General features: G+C 41.8%; 1 long non-coding RNA gene across 2 annotated transcripts in view; it reads right to left on the reverse strand.

Moving 5' to 3' along the window:
- Positions 1 to 3,310: 3,310 nt before the first annotated feature.
- Positions 3,311 to 18,041, reverse strand: part of LOC307185182 — a 60,933-nt gene continuing 46,202 nt past the window's right edge. The window contains exon 5 of one of the 2 annotated variants that reach the window (XR_013827900.1): positions 3,311 to 3,471. This is a non-coding gene — a long non-coding RNA (uncharacterized lncRNA). Of the gene's footprint in view, positions 3,472 to 12,429; positions 12,541 to 18,041 lie in introns of those variants that run through there. The other variant, XR_013827901.1, reaches the window with a different exon arrangement.

The raw sequence follows: 18,041 nt of genomic DNA on the forward strand, positions 1-18,041 counted from the left end.
CGTCTCATTTCAGTTAGCTCCCTTCCTTCCCAGAGCAGGCAGCCGACGGTGACTCTGGGCTTGGAGTTGGCGCGGAGTGGGAGGGCATTCCGTGCACGGCGAGGTGGTGGCGGTCCCCTTTCGTGGGCCAGCAGGGCTGCGGGTTCCTGGGACCTCGTGGAGGCCTCGACAGGACCTGCCGAGGGGGGTTCTGCCTGGGGGCCCCGGGCGGATGTCCCGGAGCCCGGTCTGATCTCGGTGGAGGGTGCCACTGTGGGCCAGGAAACGCGCCTCTCCCACTTGGCTTCTGCGACGCCCAGCAAGCCGGCAGCCTGCGCTCCTCGGCCTCCATCCAGCTCTGGACCCCGCGGCCCTCGTCCGGGATGGAGCCTCCTCCGCACCCCTAGCCTCCCGGTCACCCCCTCCCTCCCCTTCTCCCTGGGCTCTTGCACGCGCTTCCAGGCGGGGCTTAAGATGCCAGTCTCCCCTACTTTCAGACTCTCACGAAATTCAGATCGAAATCTTTTGGAGACGCACTCTCCCCGCAGGCTTTGGGAAGAAGAAACAGCGAAGGAGCACGCCCAACCCCTCCACTGGTCCTCTTTCCCATTTCCCACCGTGCAAGACCCTGGACACCTCCTGGCTGAGTCCCTATACCCGCCCTGGAAGCAACTTTGTCTGCATTACTTCTGAACTCACTAGTACTGATCTTTATCCCCTGTACCCCAGCGCTACCAGGTAACTTCTGAAGGTAGAAAAAGATCTCAGGAAATGTCCCCATACCGACAATATGCTAGTGTGTGTGGACATGGATGTTGGCTTGAAGTAGAGGTGTTTACCTTTCCCCATTTATTGCTTTGATTCTAGGCTTCACCACGTGCATTGCACAAAACAGGCTCTCAACCAATTGTTATTTTTTTCCTAATGTACGTGACTCTCATCTAGATGAGTTTTGTAAAACCTGCTTTTAAAGAACTTGACATAATTGCATTCATTTTTTTATACTCTACATTTTTATACCTTTCACTGTGGATTTGAAGTGGCCTTTATAATAGTGAATAAACTTTTGTAACTCTTTACGTTAAAAATAATTGCATCAGGTGTTATTAAAGTTAGTATAATGTAAACGACAAGTTCCAGGATATGTATACAGTGTTACTCAAATGACAAAGTTACAAGAGCTATTAAAACTTCACTGCAGTCACAGTATTGTAAACTTTCACTCCCATAGCCCTTCCTGTGTGTCAGGCTGTTCTAAATGTTTTAGGAATGCGAACTCAGTTGTAAGTGTTAAATCACATAATCATTTAGACTCTTTGGGGATAGACAACCTTAGATCTCCATTTTACAGATGAGAAAACAGAGGCTAAGGTCTCATGGCTAGAAAGAGAGCAAGATTTGACTCCAGGGTTTGTACCTCTTAACCACTACACAGTATTGTCTCTCTGACTTTATACTTCTGGAGAATAAAAGAACAACTTCTTACTTGGATTTCTGTCAGCTCTAGTCATAGAACTGCTAGCATTTATGAAAGCTTTACACTTTTACAAAACCACTGCATAAGAGCTTTAAGAGCATCATGTCACTTAACCTCAAATTCTGCTACCCCCAAGCCCACCCACAGCCAGATGTAACCCCATTTTACAAATGTGAAAACTGCATCTCCAAGATGTTACATTCCTTGGCTAAGGTCAAAACATTAGTAAATGTCAAAGCCAGGCCACAAACCCAGGTTGGCCTGACACCAGAGTCTGTGCTCTAAACCACAACACTTTGGGTCCTATTCAAAGTGAACTAAATTAGGTTTAAACCCAACCCAACATCCAGCCACCTGGAACAATCACCTATGTTATTATCAAGTCAGAGGTTGCAAATGGATGACTTCTGGGTTCCAGGCCCTCTGGTGAAGCAAGTAGGATCCAACAGCACAGAGTGCATGTTGCACGTGCACATGACCCTCAGATGGAGCCGAACGGTGACAGCTCCCTTGAATCATGCAAGCAAGTGCTCAGGCCCCACCCAGTCCACTTCACCCAACTCTGCCAGCTTCCTGGCACCTGCAGGCACTTGAGTTCCCAATCCCTAATCTAGAGATGCTCAGGCCAGTGCTGGGTCTCATATGACCATTGCAAACTGGTGCAGAATATGAAATAAATTCTTACAAATTGAGCATAGTTTTCTACCATATAAATTAGACATTTGGAGTGAGGAAGTTCCACTTTTTATGCCCCCTTGTCATTAGGCCAACTCTATTTCACAATCCCACATCAAGGGTCTAAGAGATGGCTCTTGGCAACAGATGGGTGGCACTAACTCTGTTCTCTCGGGAAAATGATTCTCCTAACATAGGGCTAAAGTCAAGCTCCATTTGCATGTGTGGTCTCAGCAGTCTTGTGTCTCTCTCTGTAGACTGTCATCATACAGCTACATAAGCCTTCCAAGCCTTCTCTTTTCCTCAGGACCTGGAGGGTAAGGATCGTCTGTATTGTCAGCATGATTCATGTGTTAACATGGGGAGGTGCTCATCTGAAAAGAGAAACTTGGCTTCCAGGAGCTCCAGATAAGACACAGGACGTGTTGAGCAAAGGCAAAAGAGGGAGAAGGGACACCTAGTCTCTGCAAACAGAGATCCGCTGAACATGATAAGGCTGGACAGACAGGGGATTTCTACACAAACACTGGCTATCTGAACACCATGTGGCTGTCAGAAACATATTTGGGAGCAAGGAAAAGAATAATATGATTCCTCACCCTGACACATTTTGGAAACTAGCCAACAGTCTCATCATTGAGATATCTTTCTTTTTTCGACACCAGGAAGATTAACAGAAGAGGCTGACATTTTATTTCTCCAGGCTATAAATTTGTATACAGATAGATTCTTCCTTTCTGGGTATAGAATACTTAGAATTCAAGTTATTACTGACTTAACAACAACAACAAAAGATTTATTTGTTTAGATAACAAACATCCAAGTGGTTCTGGCTGTAAGTGCAGCTGGATCCAGATACTCATATGGTGTCATCAGGAATTAGTATCCATCCCTGGCTCTGCTTTCCTTTATGTTGGATTTCTTCTCTGGCAGGCTCCTCTCCTGTGGTAGCAGGATGACTTCCAGAAGCTCTGGGCGTATGTGCTGCCAGTTTAGCAATCCCACGGATTTGAGCAAGAGGCTCAGGCTTGCCTCTGTCTGATCTGGCATTGGTCAAGGGCCAGCCCCAGAATTAGTTACTGTGACCGGAGGGATGTGGTGTTATTGGTTGAAACTGAGTTCCCACCAGAGCCAGGAGGTAGTGCCCTCTCCGTCCAAACCATAAGATCAGGGTCAGGGAGATGTGATTTTTCCCGCAGAAAGAGATGGACCCTGTGGAGACGAAGGGCACTGGGCAGGCAGACCACAGATGGCCTCGATAGTATTCTTCACTCAGAGCTTGGGGAGGCTTCATTAATTCATTTTCCCCCTGGTCCTTTTTTCAGTATTGCGTTCCTTAGCTTCTCAGTTGAACCCACAAATAAACCAGAAAAGTAAAAATTATTATTTTCATTAGATTGCTCCACCAAATACAATAAAACAGGAGCCAGTATATCAACAAAGGAACTCTTTTCATGAGATTTCCTGGCTAGTCTTACAGACCCAGTAGTTATCTCCAGGTAATAATAAGCATCAAAACGTTATGCACCCAAACTCCCACGTATTAATTCTGAGGCTCCACATTACTGGTATGGAGCCAACTCTTAATTATTAAATGCATGGAATATGAGAAACCATGGATAAAACCCAAAGGCTTGCTTTAGCCAACAGATTCAGCCTCTTTCCCAGATAAACCTTCCCCCCAGCTGCAGGGAGCAACTGTGCTAATTTGACTTTCACATCTGGTGGAACTACTCCCACACATACCTAGATAGGTCATACACTCCTCTACACACTTCACAGAGTCTGATTAATTCCTATCAACTTACCCCAAATGCAAAAGGGGAGCATTTTATCATTTTGGCAAAAAGACTCAATTAACCGAGACTCAAAAAGCCAATGGTGAAAATCAAGTCCAAAAGGTGACATTTTAAACTGAATTCCTTCCTGCCCTACCCCCACCTCCAAGTTGGCCAACGTTCTCAACCCTCTTTCCTCCCATCCTCATAACAAAAAAATCACTTCTTTCTCCCCTGTCCTTAATTATTCTCTAAGTTTCTGTAACCACCGAAGCATAAACAGATCACCGGGGAGAGGCTGTAGACAAGAAATGGCAAAGGTAGAAGATAGAACCTTGAAGTCAGGAGGAAGAAGAGAAGCCAGCTGGTCAGAGATGCCGGATGGGCCGTGGAGGGGATTTTCTGAATGGAGGGCAACTCAGAAGGGGCTGCCTATGGCATCCCACTTAGTGGTCAATTTCATGAAATTCTCACCCCATTCACTCCAACTGCCAGATAACCTCGTTGTAATCTTCAGAAGCCTTCTCCATACTCTGTTTCGGAAATCTCTTGCATATTGAACCCAGTTTGAAAGCTAACAAACTGTCCACTCCTTTTTTTAAAAATTTATTTATTTTTGGCTGTGTTGGGTCTTCACTGCTGCGCGGAGGCTTCCTCTAGTTGCGGTGAGCGGGGGCTACTCTTCGTTGCGGTGCGCGGGTTTCTCATTGTCGTGGCTTCTCTTGTTGAGCAGCACGGGCTCTAGGCGCACAGGCTTCAGTAGTTGTGGCACGTGGGCTCAGTAGTTGTGGCGTGCAGGCTCTAGAGCTCGGGCTCAGCAGTTGTGGCTCACGGGGCTTAGTTGCTCCGCGGCATGTGGGATCTTCCCGGGCCAGGGCTCGAACCCGTGTCCCCTACCTTGGCAGGTGGACTCTTAACCACTGCGCCACCAGGGAAGCCCCCAAACTGTCCACTCTTGATGTTGATTTGTGCTGCTGCCTCAGATCCCTGCTAACATTGACTCAGGCCTCCTGTGTGCCAGGCACAATGTCAAATGCTGGGCGTGAATTATTTGATTCAGTCCTCACAATACTTCCACAGAATGAGATACTCTCGTTAACTCCACTTTCCAGATGAGGAAATTTGGCCTAACTTGCCCAAGGTTAACCTATTAATAAGTGGCAGAGCAGTGACATGACACGAAAATGCTGAGAAGAAAGAAGGGACCTAGAAAATCCACATATTGCCTAGTCTGTTGTTCCACGACCAGACTATGTTTATATTTTTAAGTAAAGTTATGATCCTCTTTTTAGAACGTCCACTAAGCAAACACTTGATATAAAAATTGTATAGACTGTATTCTTTGATGTAAGGCATGTTAAAACGTGAGGAATAATTAAAACTACAGGGCGGATTGGATGAAGGTGGTACAAACTTCCAGTTATAAGTAAATACTAGGGATGTACAATGTGGTTAACATAATATATATATATTATAATGTACAACATGGTTAATATAATTAACACTGCTATATATTATATACTGCTCTTAGCAGAAAATCCTAAGAGTTCTCATCATGAGGAAAAAATTGTCTTTCTTATTCTTTTATTTTGTATCTATATGAGATAATGGATATTCACTAAACTTGGCAATTATTTCATGATGTATGTAAGTCAAATCACTATGCTGTACATCTTAAACTTATACAGTGCTGTATGTCAATTATATCTCAATAAAACCAGAAGAAAAAATAACTTTAATTCAAATTTTATATAATCTATTCTTTGACCCAGCAATCCCACTTGTAGGAGATAACACTTCAGACAGAAAAGCAAAAGGACATAAAGATGTATGTACAGAGGTATTTATTAAGCATTGAAATAACAAAGAAGAAAAAAATTGGAAAGGCTGACTAAGCTATGGTCCATCCATGGCACAGTGGCTGCAAATGTGAGCGGAAGAGTGAGCTGTGTGGGTGATAGAGCTGAACTGACTGAGCTGGGGTCCTGGCTGCACTAATGTTTACGATCCTGGGCAAATCACGCAGCCTCTCAAGGCCTCAGGCTCCTCCCTCTGTTAAATGGGAATGAGAAAAGTGGTTACCTCAGAGGTTGTTGTGAGCATTAAAGTTAGTTAATACTTGGAAATGCTTAGAAGAATAAATAGCACGTAACAAACTTTGTTAAATGTCAACTATTTTGTAACCATTTTTAAAAAAGAAAAATTCTAAGTGCTAATGTAGAGAATCAAGTAAAAAACAGCAAACTGCATCCCATTCTGTTTAAGAAAGCAGGGGTGTGGGTGTGTGTGTGTGTGTGTGTGTGTGTGTGTGTGTGTATAATTACACAGTTAAGAAAAGAAATGAGAGGAATATACACCTTGTTTCTTCACAATGTTACCTCAGGGACATGAAATGAGATTGCTGAAGAAGATACTCTTCTTATATAATTTGTTGAAGTGGTAAGATTATGAATGATTTTTTTTTCTTTATCATCTTTAAATATTTTTCAAAGAAATAAAACGTTACTGTTACTTCAATCTCATGCTCCATTGGAAAGGGACCTTCTCCTTTCCTAGGAACCCCTACAAAACAGATGCTAAGGCTCCTGGTTCTCTAAAGGGTCTGAGGAGCTAGAAAGAAGGGCTCCAGAGCGGTTTGTCAACATGTCACAAAGCCTAGGAAAAATCATGCATTCGCTGGTAAGCAGGCAGCTTAGCATACCTTAAGCATCGTGTGTCTCTTCTCCTGCCCCAGATTACATTAATTCAGCGTGATCACACGGATTACATCAGGCTGATGAGGCATTCAGAGGGGTAGTTTTATTTTTTACAAATCATGATTAATTATAAAAAGAAAAACAACTTGGCTTAATAAACGTTGCTAGTCATACAAGGTCTTTCAAAACAGAATTCAGTGGATTAAAAGATGGAAGACCAACAGGCAACAGACCTGCGCTGTCTGCTACCGTTTTTAAGACATTTCAAAAACCTCTAGGACGTTTCCTTTACCGAAGCAAATGAAAGCATTCTCTCTTGGCTGCTCCTGATTGATACTAAGAACTCCTTCAAGGCTTCAAATCAGGCAGCAGTTTTTGCCAGTTAACTATGTGATGGTCTCCAGGTCCAGTATAACCTTGCCCTAATCTCTCACTTATTTCCACCAGATAGGGAGTAGTCAATAATACACTTCAGCTGAACTGTCCCTCTCTCCGAAGTTACCTATGGCCCCTCTCTCCGCTGTGGCCATGGCCTCAGCCTCTGCCGGTGAAGCCCAGCATGTCTGAATGTTTAGTCATCACTTCAGAGCCACTCTTCCAGGAAAAGCCTATTGTTCCTGCACTTCCTGATCACTTACTTCCTGTCATTTTTTTTCCAAAAGGGAAAGAATAAAGACCCTTCTAAAATCACAGAAGGTTCTGCTCAACTTCACAACTGCAGTTTATTGGATTATAATTATTTACTTGATTTGGAGGCATCTAAGTATGCCAGTACTAGCCTACCCTAATCAAGAGTGTCCCTGAGCCATGGGCAACTTCCACATGAGTCCCTAGTACAAGCGTTTTCACCTTTTCACTCACAAGTCCATGTGACTTGCAAATTATTTTGCTCCAAGACATCAAAGACAGCTTGTAAGAGTCTCCACCTTATCAATACCGCCCCATGACCCATTTGATGAAGAAGATAATCAGGTACAGAAAGGGTCAACCTCTCCCCTGGCTGGAGAGGAGGTGGCAAGCACATGAAAACCTGGAAATGCCTCCCCTCCCCTCTGCTCCTGCCCTTCCCGACTCACACAAAGGTAATAACTGGGTCAGAAAACTGAGCCTACTGCCTAGACAGACTGAGTCATTGAGAGGGGGAAAACAAAGAGGTGAGGGCTCAGGAAACCAAGAACCTGGGTTTGAATCCTGGCATGCATACACACACACACACACACACACACACACACACACAAATGCACACATACATGTACATACACACATGTATACACATACACACACTTGTTTAAGGGCTTGCTGTGTGCCAGGCACTGTGCTATTTATATACACCACCTCAGTTAATTTTGACACCCCTCCATAGGGTAGGTACTTTTATTCTCCCAATTTTACATATAAATACACTTGTCCAAGTTCACACAGCTAGTAAGGTAGTTCACTCACGCTAGTCTGACAGCAAAGTTGCACCATTAACCCCTCTATTTGCTGTGTGATTTCTGTGAGTCACCTAACCATGCTGGACCTCAGTGCCCTCATCTATAAAATGGGAATCATAAAGCCTATAAAATCTGCTTCCATATTGTGTTGAGAATTAAATGAATTTATGTATATAAAGTATTCACCACACACAGAGGTTCATTTCTCCTCCTTATCTCAGCTTCAGTTTGCTTCTAGCTAAAATGCTTGTATCACCAGGTTATTGTAAGAATTGAATGAGGAAACATATGAAAATGCTTTGGAAATGATAATTTGCTACATAAAATTAGTAATCATTATTCTTAGATATATTTTAAACTAAGTTACTTGACCAGGTAGTCCAAACTAACCATAGAGTTTGCCAATTATCAGATTGGCAAAGATCCAAATGTTTGATACTACACGTGTTAGGGAGGTAAGGGGCATGAGCAAACTTATGGGTGTATAAGTTGTCACATCCTCTCAGGAGACAAACTGGACAACATTTGTCAAAATTAAAAATGTAAATAAATATTATTTGATCTAGCTTATCCAACTGCATCAGTGTGATAATATAAAAGGCTATTTATTGTAGCATCATCTGTAAAAAGTGGGCAGAAGAAAACTGGAAACAATCTAAGTGTCCTCCACTTTTGGGCTGAAACATAATGCAAGCTGCAAATGTGAGCCACATATGTTAATTTAAAAATTTCTAGTTGTTACAAAGAAAGTAAAAAGAAACGGGTAAAATGCGCTTAAGAATATCCAAAATATTGTCACTTCAACATGCAATCAATACAAAAATTATTTATGAGATATTTTACATGCCCTCCTTCATACGTCTTTAAAATATGGTGTGTGTTTTACACTTACAGCGCATCTCAGTTTGGACTAGCTACCTTTTGTGTGTTCAGTGCAGCTATATACGCATTGGCACATACGGCAGGGTGTCCTTACTGGACATCGCAGGTCCTCAAAAAACTGATAACAACACAAGAAACTGATAACAACAACAGTTACCTCTGGAAAGAAAACCTCTCTGGGGATGGGGGTAAAAGGGAGAATTAATTTTCACTCTATACCTTTTCACGTTCTCTTAATTTCATGCCTTGTGCATGTATTGCCTTTTCAGAATAAAACGAGTAAAATAATTTTTACAGCAACTCTTTACAGTAACTTCTTAATCACCTTGGCATACAAATAGAGACAGATGATTCATACAACGTGAAGACAATTATCAGCGATGAATGACTCTCCTATTCCCTTTACTCCTGTCACCGTTTAGTAATTTAAAGGATCTGTCAGAGAGGTGACAGTAGAGCCACGGCTTGCCACCAGGAGAATGGTGTCAGGCTGGGGAAACATTTCTAAAGTGTGGAAATCAGTCAAATTAGAAAGGGGGCGTTGTAACTAAGTTATAGCTGAGTTAAGTGGAATTCACAATGATCCTACCTGGTGAGGATTCTCTCAAACATTCCCACCGTGAGCTCAGAGAAGCCTCACGGCAGGTCACAGAACAGGAAATCGCGGGATGCTCATGAAGGCAAAGACAGGAAGAGGGAACAGGAAGGACAGGTGAAGAAAGATGAGGTTTCCATAAACAGGAAACAACCATATGGCCTCTTTACCTCTTAAATTTTATGTGGAGACAAGCGGAGAACCCCACTCCCAACCAGGAGACAGGACCTGCCTTCTCCCATCTGGATTAATCCTGGTAAATATTCAACTAGACTCAAGTGAAGTAAATAATCTTCCTCTGATTCCTTCACAGTGGGATAAGGTGGGGTTCCTGAGGGAGAAAAAGAGCAAGGTGGATTGGTTGGTTGAAGGGAAGGGGACAATGAATGTGCCATGGAGATTTTATGGAAGTCAGGGGCACATAGGATCCAGGAGAGCAGTACCAAGAAAACAGTTATGGCTGTGCACAAAGATTTGGCCACCAGGACATTTATCAAAGCATCGCTCATGAGCCGGAAACACTGAAGACAGCCTCAGTGTTTTCATTTGGGGATTATTTGTGATATAAATCAGGGGAAAAGCAAATTATAAAACAACAGGACACTATAATTCCATTCTTAAAAATAATTATACATACACACATATATACACCTACACGCACATGTGACCAGACTGGACGGTCACATTTATTTATTAAAATAAAAAGGGAAAAGGTGGAACTCTAGATATTAATTTTTCTTTTTAGCTCACCCGTATTTTCCAGATTTTTCAACAATGAACACACGTTCATTAGCAATAATATAGAGTGGAGTCAAAAATGTATCTCACAACCATTGGATACACAGAGAAGAGGTAATTTCCTTATTTGATCTGTAACTAACCCATTCTTCTTTACAATAACCACTTATTAGAGGGGAAACATTACCTTTTCATCCTTTCTACTTTAAAACATAGTTCAATTCAGTACATTAAATAGCCCCTCTAATATATTCATTATCCAGTATGGTAGTCACTAGCCACTTGTGGCTATCTAATTTTAAATGTTAATTAGTTCATATTTAAAATTCAGTTCTCCACACAGCTGTATCATTCGATTTCCCTTTGAATTCTTTAAAATAATTCTCAAAAAACTACAAAACAAAGTTTATTTTCACTGCCCTTTACTCAGAAATATTTTAGCTCTCTTCCTAGATATCCTTAGAGATAAAATAATTAGAAGTTGATTTTTATCTTGAATGTGTTGATTTTAAAAATGTAGAAGTACACATACAAAAGAATAAGACTCAAAGATTATATACAAATAACTTTATGTTAGGGTGTAAGGATTATGAGTGGTACTGTTTCCTATTTTAATAAATTCTTTTATATTGTTAAATTGTTTTTTTACAATAAAAATAATGGCTAAAAATGAAAAATAATTCATTTCCTCAGAGTCACTAGCCATGTCTTAAGTGTTTGATAGCCACACGTGGCTCATAGCTACCATATTGGACATTTAGAATGTCCGCATCATTGCAGAATGTTCCATTAGACAGTCTCGCTCCAGATAAGGCTCAGTCTCAGATTTCTGAGCCATTCAGCTCCTCCCTGGCTGGATGGGGACTGGGTGAGGTCTGGAGGGGGTCTGCATGTGTGGAGAAAGGGATGTGACTTCCCCTGCCCCAGGAGCCAGGTGGCCTGGTGCTGGTCTTCAGTGAGTTCAGGCTACGTCAACTTTGGGGTCCCTCGGCAGCCTTCGGGTTCCCATACAAACATCCCTCCCTCAAATTCCTGGCTTCAGGGCCTTACAAAGGCCAAGTCTCTATTCCTTCCACTGACGTGGTCCTCCAGTCCATAAGCAGGCCTGAGACGGGTCAAGAGGAGGCCTGCCAACCTCCCACAGCCGACCACCTTCTGAGACCTACTCTGCAGCCTAGGCCCACCGGATTCTCTAGATTGCCCGCCACTCCAGCCTTAGCACCTCAAGAAACTGGGAACCCTATTCCACCAGAAGCCTCCCTCAGATATCACGTCCGAAGGCCGCCCAGTTTTTCCAGAGTCTGATGCACTGAGGGCCTCTCTCAGGAGACTACAATTGTCCCAGGCTTTGCCCACAAAGCAGGGCAGGGCCCAGCCCTCAGACTCCCTGAAACTACTCTGGCTGCCTTTAACACAAATCCTCCCTCAGAAGTTTCAACCCAGAGCAGAGCGGACAGGTTCCTGCTTCTCCCCTCTCTCCCTTTTCTCTCTTGCCCACTTCTCTTCTTCCCATCGCTCCTTGGGGTAGAAAGGAGTGGGATATTCATTTACTACCCAGTGTTATATGGCAGAGTTACTAACCAGGCTTTCTCATCCCTAGTCAAAAAAGCAAGGCCTTTTCCTTTGTGTATTTTAGGGGGAAATGAAGGAATTTAGAAAAGCCCTCCTCAGAGCAACGGCTCTCTGTAGGCAGAATGCAATTTTATTTGCAATGTCAGGAGGGATTGTTACTTGCACCTTTGTCTCTGCACTTTATACATAAGATTTCTAATCTCCACACCCTCCCCTCATGTTTTCCCACCCCACCCACCCAGGCAGATAAATGCCCTGCCTGTCCCACCAGGGTCAAGGTCATTTCTTCAGAAAGATGAATACTAAAAAGCACACGAAGAAGTTCCAAATCATCATACCAGCTACGATGAGGAGGAAAAATGTTCATTAAAATGTTTTATTATGATTGTTGGCTTTGACTAATCAGAAACTGTCTTTAGAGAGGAGGTAATTACCAAGGTCACATTTTTTGGATGTAATATGGGAGAGGTCAAAGATGCTTAAAAAAAAAGGATATTAAAGACTTGACACCCCAAATCTTCAGCACATTACTAGCTCTGTGACACTGAGTAAGTTGTTTTACCTCTCTTGGCCTCAGTTTCCTCATCCATAAAATGGAAATAATAATCATGCTATCATGCATTATTGTGAGAATTAAATGAGATTGCGTATGTAAAGCACGATGTCTGCAACACAGTAGCCATTCAGGAAATATCCCATGATAATCCTACAACTAAAAAGAATAAAGAAAACAGCATCAGCAGAGGAAATCTTATAACAAAGACTAATAGAAATAGCCTAATTCCTGCTTTTTGGCCCAGGATTATGGTTTAAAATGGTGATAAGTGTAACCATTAAAGTAAACTTCAGATATCTCCAGAGAAGGGGAACTCACGACTTCCAAAGGCAACTAATGTTCTTCTTTTGAGTACTGATGGTTCTAATTCTCTTCCTTACATTATGTGTTACTTTCTCTCATTACAACTTTTCCCTCATTTATTCTTAAAAACAAATCCATGATAATTCAAATAACACAGGAGTTTGTAATATAAAGTATTATGAAAGTTTGTAAAGAAAAACGTTAAAGTTCTCCCACTACACTCTGCCAAATTCTACTCTCCAAAGTATCTCCTCTTGACAGTGGTTTTTGCATTCAGCGTACTCAGACGTTTTCTATGTGTACACAAATTTATATATGTGTGCATTTTTATATAAATGGGATCAGAGTCTATACATACTTCTGCCACCAGCTTTTTTTTTTTTTTTTTATACTTTTTGCTGCGCTGGGTCTTTGTTGCTGCATGGGGGCTTTCTCTAGTTGCAGCGAGTAGGGGCTACTCTTCGTTGTGGTGTGCAGGCTTCTCATTGCGGTGGCTTCTCATTGCAGGGCATGGGCTCTAGGTGCGCGGGTTTCAGTTGTGGCTCACGGGCTCTAGAGCACAGGCTCAGTAGTTGTAGCACACGGGCTTAGTTGCTCCGTGGCACATGGGATCTTCCCGGACCAGGGCTCAAACCCATGTCCCCCACATAGGCAGGCGGATTCTTAACCACTGCCCCACCAGGGAAGTCCTAGTGACATATTTTTTAAGGAAAAAAAAAAAGTATCAGGGAAATAGGACCAAAATTCTAACCAGCACCTACTATGTGCCAGTCACCATACCAGGATTTTGTTTGCCAATTTTATTGAGATATAATTGACATATAGCACTATATAAGTTTAAGGTGTACAGCCCAATTATTTAACTTACATACATCATGAAATGATTATCACAATAAGTTTAGTGAACATCCATCATCTCATGTAGATACGTCATTAAAAAAATAGAAAACAAATCTTTTTCCTTGTGATGAGAACTCTTAGGATTTACTTTCTTAATAACTTTCACATATAATGTACAGCAGTGTGAATTACCTTTATCATGTTGTCCATTACATCCTTAAATGGAACCTAATTAAACTTAACAAGCTTTTGTGCAGCAAACGAAACCATAAAAAAGACAAAAAGACAACCCTCAGAATGGGAGAAGATATTTGCAAACGAAGCAACTGACAAAGGATTAATCTCCAAAATATACAAGCAGCACATGCAGCTCAATATCAGAAAAACAAACAACCCAATCCAAAAATGGGCAGAAGACCTAAATAGACATTTCTCCAAAGAAGACATATAGATGGCCAATAAACACATGAAAAGATGCTCAACATCCCTAATTATTAGAGAAATGGAAATCAAAACCACAGTGAGGTATCACCTCACACCAGTCAGAATGGCCATCATCAAAAAATCTACAAACAACAAATGCTGGAGAGGGTGTGGAGAAAAGGGAACCCTCTTGCACTGTTGGTGGGAATGTAAATTGATACAGCCACTTTGGAGAAGAGTATGGAGGTTCCTTAAAAATTAAAAGTAGAACTACCATATGACCCAGCAATCCCACTACTGGGCATATACCCTGAGAAAAACATAGTTCAAAGAGATACATGTACCCCATGTATTTACAGTAGCTAGGACATGGAAGCAACCTAAATGTCCATTGACAGATGAATGGATAAAGAAGATGTGGTACATATATACAATGGACTATTACTTAGCCATAAAAAGGAAAGAAATTAGGTCATTTGTAGTGATGTGGATGAACCTAGAGTCTGTTATAGCAAGTGAAGCAAGTCAGAAAGAGAAAAACGAATATCGTATATTAACGCATATATATGGAATCTAGAAAAATGGTACTGATGAACCTATTTGTGGGGCAGGAAAAGAGATGCAGACGTAGAGAATGGATTTGTGGACACAGGAGGGGAAGGGGAGGGTGGGACAAATTGAGAGAGTAGCACTGACATGTATATACTACCATGTATAAAATACATAGCTAGTAGAGAGCTGCTGTATAGAACAGGGAGCTCAGCTTGGTGCTCTGTGATGACCTAGAGGGGTGGGATGGCGGGGTGGGAGGGAGACTCAAGAGTTAGGGGATATATGTATACATATAGCTGATTCACTTCACTGTACAGCAGAGACTAACACAACATTGTAAAGCAATTATACTCCAATAAAAAAATAGAAAATATTTTTTCCTTGTGATGAGAACTCTTAGGATTTACTTTCTTAGTAACTTCCACGTATAATGTACAGCAGTGTTAATTAGCTTTATCATGTTGTCCATTATATCCTTAGTAATTATTCATCTTATAACTGGAAGTTTGTACTTTTTGACTACCTTCATCTAATTCCCCTCCCCACACCCCTGCCTCCTCTGATCTCTTTTTCTCCGAGTTTGTTTGTGTGCTTATTTTTGAAGTGTAATTGACCTACAACTCTATGTTAATTCCTGGTACACAACATAGTGATACAATATTTCTATACATTTCAAAATTATTAGCATGCTATATCTCGTTGTCTTTTTTTTTTTTTTTTTTTTTTTTTTTTTTCCGGTACGCGGGCCTCTCACTGTTGTGGCCTCTCCCATTGCGGAGCACAGGCTCCGGACGTGCAGGCTCAGCGGCCATGGCTCACGGGCCCAGCCGCTCCACGGCATGTGGGATCTTCCCAGAGTGGGGCACGAACCTGTGTCCCCTGCATCGGCAGGCGGACTCTCAACCACTGCGCCACCAGGGAAGCCCTCGTTGTCATTTTTCATCATACAAAGATATTACATAATCATTGACTATACTCCTCACACTGTGTATTTCATACCTGTGACTCATTTATTTTGTAATTAAAACTTTATGCCTCTTAATCTCCCTCACCTATTTCTCTCTTCCTCCCATCCTCCTCCCCTCTGGCAACCACCTGTTTGTTCTCTGTAACTCTATCTCTGTTTCTGTTTAGTTATTTTTTTTAATAAATTTATTTACTTTATTCATTTATTTTTGGCTGCACTGGGTCTTCGTTGCTGCCCGCAGGCTTTCTCTAGTTGCAGCGAGCAGGGGCTACTCTTCGTTGCGGTGCGCGGGCTTCTCACTGCGGTGGCTTCTCTTGTTGCAGAGCACGAACTCTAGGCTATCATGGGCTCAGTAGTTGTGGTGCACGGGCTTAGTTGCTCCGAGGCATGTAGGATCGTCCTGGACCAGGGCTCAAACCCGCGTCCCCTGCACTGGCAGGTGGATGGTTAACCACTGCACCACCAGGAAAGCCCTGTTTAGTTATGTTTGTTCAGTTGTTTTGTCTTTTTGATTCCACAATTAAGTGAAATCATATAGTATTTATCATTCTCTGTCTGACATTTCACTTAGTATAATATGCTCTAGGCCCACCCATGTTGTTACAAATGGCAAGATTTCATTCCTTTTATGGCTGAGTAATATTCCATTGCATATATATGTGTGTGTGTGTATATATATATATATATATATATATATATATATATCACATCTTCATTATCAATCTATCAACTGATGGGCACTTAGGTTGCTTCCATACTTTGGTTAATGTAAATAATGCTGTCATGAACATAGGGCTCCATATATCTTTTCAAGTTAGCATTTTTGTTTTCTTCAGGTAAATACCCAGAAGTGGAATTGCTGGATTGTATGGTAGTTCTATTTTAATTTTTTTGAGGAATCCCCACACTGTATTCCATAGGGGCTGCACAAATTTACATTCCCACCAACAGTGCACAAGGGTTCCCTTTTCTCCACACACACATATTTTTATTCAATTAATATTAATTGAGCATTTACTATAGGTCAGCCACTGTGTTATGTGCTTAGGAGACCATCTCTGTCCTCAAACAGTTCACCAATCGACTGACCAACAAATTGGTGGGCTCAATATTCTCACCCTATTTCAGGATCTATGGGGATACATAGGAGGAAGATACATAGGCAGAAATGGAGCCTCAGAAAAGTGTATTTTCCCAAAGTCACAAAATGAGTAAGTAGGAGAGTAGGATTCTGATTCCTTGCCTTACACCCGGGAATCACACAGCAACTGCTCTTCCCTAGCGTAGAGTTTGGCACTAGGAAGCCTTTCTCCTTACTGTTGCCTTGGAGGTGATTTAAACTACAAGGGCATGTTCCATGCATGGATCTCAGGCTGAGTCACATCACAGCAAACTGGCCGACTGACTACTCAGGTTTCCTTTCCTTGGTGTTTTCTTATCTGTCTCCCACCAATGGCTTAGCCTCTATGGGTGAGTGGGGTCAGGAAGTGGCACACAGTCTCTGTTTTTATTCCCTGTGTGGAAATTTTCTAATTATAGGTCACACGGAGAGTTTCCATTCTCCCCCATGGCACTTCACTCTGTTTATGTAACTTAATAAGCTAAGACCCAGAGCTTTCTTTTAAAAAAGACTTAAACCATGAAGCTTTTAATGAGGAATCAAACTCATTCCCTTATCTTTCTGATTAGTGAATAGCCATCGTCTGTTATCTGCTTAGTCTGTAGCTGAAATTACGGTCTCTCCTCTGGTCGGGATTTTATAGTCTGATTGCGCCTTAAGCTTCCTGTGTAAGCCATCAGGGGAAGTAAGAACATTAACTACAGCCACCAGCACCACCAAGAAATAGATTCACATACAGTCCTCTAAAACACCAGCCTTCATAGAATAAATAGATGATAGAGCACAGCACCAAGAAACGAGTTATAGTTCAGGATGGATAGACATAGCATGGCATCTGATGCAACTGAAGGTGCCCATTTAAGAGCATAAAGGGGAGTGAGATTTCAAACAATCGTTATGCTTTGGAGAACACATGCTAAAGGCCAGCAACCAAACAGCTTTATTTTAATTATGTGGCCATTTCTTCCCTAATTTAACTGCCTAAAAAGAAATTCTAAAAGTATGCCATCTCAGTCTAGGATCTACTGGAAACGTATTCAGTAATAGTAACTTTTAGGCAAAACTTTTAGCAACAAATCAGTCCCACAGAACAAAATGAAAAAGAAGATCTCACAAAAACACATTTTTAAGCCAAATTTTTTAAAGTCAAAAAACAACGATGGAGGAAAGATTCTGCTCTCTCCCTGCCAGCAGTGTGTAAACAGAAATCTTTTTTGCAGAACCTCTCAACAATGGAAGCTGAATAGAAAATATAAAAGAAGTGGGATTTTGGTAGAAGACTCTGACCTTGAAGAGCTACACTAATATTAACTATTATAAAATTAACTTTTTAATTATCCTCTAGGGGCTGCAGAACACACTTAAATGAAGGGAAATGAATTTATGAAAAACGCTGCCAAGTAGGATCAAAGAAGGGGCTTGCTTTTCAGGAAGCAAACAGCACCGAAGCAG

Source organism: Stenella coeruleoalba (assembly GCF_951394435.1).
Source record: "Stenella coeruleoalba genome assembly, chromosome: 4".
NCBI classification, from domain to species: domain Eukaryota; kingdom Metazoa; phylum Chordata; class Mammalia; order Artiodactyla; family Delphinidae; genus Stenella; species Stenella coeruleoalba.